Genomic DNA, 4,619 nt, shown 5'->3' on the forward strand with positions numbered 1-4,619 from the left:
GACATCAGTCAGACAGGAGCTTATTGTAAGGCTGAGTCAATAGTTCTTTTTAAAAGCTTCTGTTTCTCTAAGATTAATGCCTATATGGTTTTGTTTCTCATTGAAGTCAACGTTAAGGAACCTCACAAAAATACAACTAGAGCATGTTTTAAGTTTATCTGCTGCATTTCTACAGGAAAAAGAGCTGGTATTCAGTATATCAGCATTTAATATTACAATTCTATTGGTATAGACTCTATTGGCTTACACTGCTATAGACTGTATACAATACATTGTCATATGCTGTCATATTCTCTGTATGGCATGCACTGTTTAAAGAGCATCTGTCACATAAATCGCACTAAAGCAACTCTCCTCATAAAGATATCATCAATAATGTCCCCTTTCCTTATATACCTTTATTATCCTCGCCATAAAATAGGTAAAAAGGACTTTGTAAATCACTTGAGAGTGTCCTGGAGGCGGGCCAGCAGGTCCGCTGTGCCAGAACTGCTGGCCCGCCTCCAGACAACACAGACAAAGCTGCTTTTAACCAGATAGTGTGGGCTGTTAAAGGGTTAAAGGAGTGGAATTTTTTTTTTATATCAACTGGTGCCAGAAAGTTAAACAGATTCCTAAATTACTTCTATATAAAAATCTTAATCTTTCCAGTACTTATCAGCTCCTGTATGCTACAGTGAAAGATGTGTATTTCTTTCCAGTCTGACCACAGTGCTCTCTGCTGATACCTCTGTCCATGCCAGGAACTGTCCAGAGCAGGAGAGGTTTGCTATTGGGATATGCTTCTACTCTGGAGAGTTCCTGACATGGCAGAGAGCACTGTGGTCAGGCTGAAAAGAACTGCACAACTTCCTCTGCAGCATACAACAGCTGATAAGTACTGGAAGGATTAAGATTTTTAAATAGAAGTAATTTACAAATCGGTATAACTTTCTGGCACCAGTTGAAATGAAAACATTTGTTCTCCACCTGAATACCCCTTTAATAACTCAGCTATGATGTGGTGCTGAGAGGCATGGTGGATCGGCACAGGCCTGGACTCGCTGGCTCCGCCTCCAGAACACTCTTAGGTACTTTTACCTATTCTTGGCCACCAAACAGGCCTACTAGGTATATATATTCTAACTGTGTGGAGAAATCAATAAATGGAAATAAATTTATGCTATGGCTCGTTGTACATAGAAGGATTTATTTCATAAGATATGTTCATATGATAGACCAACTAGCATCATAGCAGGGCCCTTGCTTTGGATGTAGTGATATTTTATAAAGATAATAAAATGTATATTATGTAAGTGATTATATTTATAATAATAAAGGTATAATTATAAATATAAGCACTTAATAAACAGTTTATTATCTTTATACAATACTACTACATCCAACGCACGGGCCCTGCTATGATGCTAGTTGTTCTATCAAATGAACATATCTTATGAAATAAATCCTTCTATGTACAACGAGCCATAGCATAAATTTATTTCATTTATTGATTTCTCCACACAGTTAGAATATATATACCTAGTAGGTCTGTCTCTACCTATTTACTATAAACAATATTATTTGGCCCATAGGATATCGTGTATCACAGTCACCTTGGTATATCATTTATAAGGGTACTCCCCTGCCCCAGCGTTCGGAACATTTTGTTCTGAATGCTGGGTGTGGGCTGCGGGGGTCATGACGTCACGACCACCTCCCTCGTGACGTCACTCCACGCCCCCTCAATGCAAGTCTATGAGAGGCAGCGAGGCAGCCACCATGCCCCCTCCTATAGACTTGCATTGAGGGGCCCGGCGGGTGTTGTGTGACGTCACAACCTCCGCAGCCTGCATCCAGTGTTTGGAACAAAATGTTCCAAATGCTGGGGAAGTGGAGTACCCCTTTAATTATAGTGTGAGCCACCCAAATATTTTACATAATTTGGGTATCAATACTGACTGGTAAGAGGAATAAGAATAGCAACTCAACAATAGACAGGTACCAGGATTACGATGACGGCTGTGAGGAATGTAGCAGAAGATGGCAAACAGGGACAAGTACAAAGAACAGACCCTTGAAACCTTAAATCTTTCCCTAGATCTTTCTTTGAACACCAAAACTAAGTCCCCATTGTGTCTGCAACTATTCTTTTCAATTTCCCTAGCGAAACAATTAGCATGCACTAGGACCTGTAGACAAAGAAAGGCTGAGCAGAAATAAAAAAAACACTGAAACTAAGCAAACAGATGCACTGAGTTTATAGCAGTAACTTCAAGGAAGGACCATCTGTAAAAACTAGGGCGAGACTAAACTAGAACACAGTATAGAAGACACAAAGAACGCAGGAAACAAATTGGCAACAAATATACTATAATTCACACAGAGCTAAAAAAAAAAAAAAAAAAGGAGTATTCAAAGAGAGCCTAACCAAACAGGAACTCAACTATAAGCCCTGAGCTGAACAGTCATTACCGGCTGATCCAGAGTGACAGATCAGCTGTAGAAGACAGTTCCTTAGCAACTGCTCCAAACAACTTAATAGAAGAAAAAGAGAAATAAGGTCATGACTGACTGCGGAGTGAGAGAGTGAGCTCTAAACTGACCCTAAAAACACTCTCCCTGCCTACTTGCTCATCCATCCTAAGCGATTGATCGACAACTTGGAGACAGTCCCTGCCTGCGCTAAAGTGCAGTGGCGTAAAAACAAATAATATGCATAGTCGGTCACTGGCCAGAAACTACTAGACAACCAGAAATACCAAACAGGATACAAATACAAAAAAGGGCAGAATATAGTGTTATTAACAAACTTCATGAACCAGATATCAGATAAACGGCAGACATGATAAAATGAACAAGATTAGGAATGGAACAGGAATACAGCAGAATCCAGGAAATGCAGGGGATGGACGGAAGAACTGAGAGCTAAAACACAAAACTGATCAGGTAACAGAGGACACTGTTCACAATGGGACACAGAACAAACAAACGGGACACTCCACTCCACAAAAGGTGTAGTCATTATAATAAAGCCAAATAGACTGTGTGCAATTGTGTGATCTTTTAAGCGACACAAGAGTGATCCTCACAATAGGCAGCCACTGCAGGGCTACCTAGTTACTTAAGAGGAGACTGCTCCTGCATAACAAATTCATTGCTATACTAGGATCACCTGGTTGTCAGTTTTAACTTAATTCTGTATTTGGGAATTATCTTTTAACAATAATAAATAAAAGTTACTTTTTAAGGGGTAAGCAATAGGGTTTTGCACCTCGGGCTTTGGCCTTGGGGTTTGGTTATTTAATTGATATATGGCCTCTTACTACCCTAGGGTAGTTTGTTCAGTACAAAGTCAAATTTATCATTGTCCTTGTGACTTTTTGATAAATGTATTGGGCACATGTCAAAACCACCATCAAAAAAAGGGCGGAGAAAAACAACTACACAAGACATCATTTAATAAATGTCAGCCTTTGTGTCTTATCAGTAAATGTGTTCCAGATTTTGACTTCCCTATTGGAGTCAATTGGAAAAATCAGCAATAAATTTACAGCAAATGCATAACAAATCTGCAGCATTTCAGTCCTGTTCAGCTGTGACATGGTGGTGAGAGGTATGGTGGATTGAGGCTGGCCCTGCTGACCCCACCTCCAGGACACTCTCAAGTGATTTACAAAATCATTTTTACCTATTTTCAACCATCAAACAGAATAAAGAAGGTATATAAGGAAAGGGGACATTAAAAAGTGTGCTCACTCTAGCCAAGCAGATAGACAAGCTCTTGCTCTCGTTTGTTGGCCAGAAATATAAGGTCTGGTTTTTTTTTCCATATAAACATTGAACATTTTTTAAAATAAAGCATATTACAGAGTGTCCTAATATGGCATGCTCAACAACATATGAAAACTTTCTCCAAATGACAGGTATCATTTAAGATTGAGGTAAAATCATTTGCCAGTTTTAAAGGGGTACTCCCGTGGAAAACATTTTTTTTTTTTTTTAAATCAACTGGTGCCAGAAAGTTAAACAGATTTGTAAATTACTTCTATTAAAAAAATCTTAATCCTTCCAGTACTTTTTAGGGGCTGTATACTAAAGAGGAAATGCTTTACTTTTTAGATTTGTCTGATGTCATGACCACAGTGCTCTCTGCTGACCTCTGCTGTCCATTTTAGGAACTGTCCAGAGCAGCATGTGTTTGCTATGGGGATTTTCTCCTGTTCTGGACAGTTCCTAAAATGGACAGCAGAGGTCAGCAGAGAGCACTATGGTCATGACACCAGAGAAATCTAAAAAGTAAAGCATTTCCTATGTAGTATATAGCCCCTAAAAAGTACTGGAAGGATTAAGATTTTTTTTAATAGAAGTCATTTACGAATCTGTTTAACTTTCTGGCACCAGGTGATTTAAAAAAAAAAAAAAAAAAAGTTTTCCATGGGAGTACCCCTTTAAGTTGTTCCTGTCTTTTCCCAAAAAAATTATAGTACTGGCACCCAGTGGATAACGCCCAGCACAGTACATTTATAGTAATGTCATCATGATGTCATCCCTCTGCTATATAAGATGACCCCAACAAAGATAAGCAAGGCTATAGTAACCTCAGCCGGTACCCAATCCAATAGATTAGCTGTCGATTA

This window comes from Hyla sarda, chromosome 9, assembly GCF_029499605.1.
Source record: "Hyla sarda isolate aHylSar1 chromosome 9, aHylSar1.hap1, whole genome shotgun sequence".
Classification (NCBI taxonomy): domain Eukaryota; kingdom Metazoa; phylum Chordata; class Amphibia; order Anura; family Hylidae; genus Hyla; species Hyla sarda.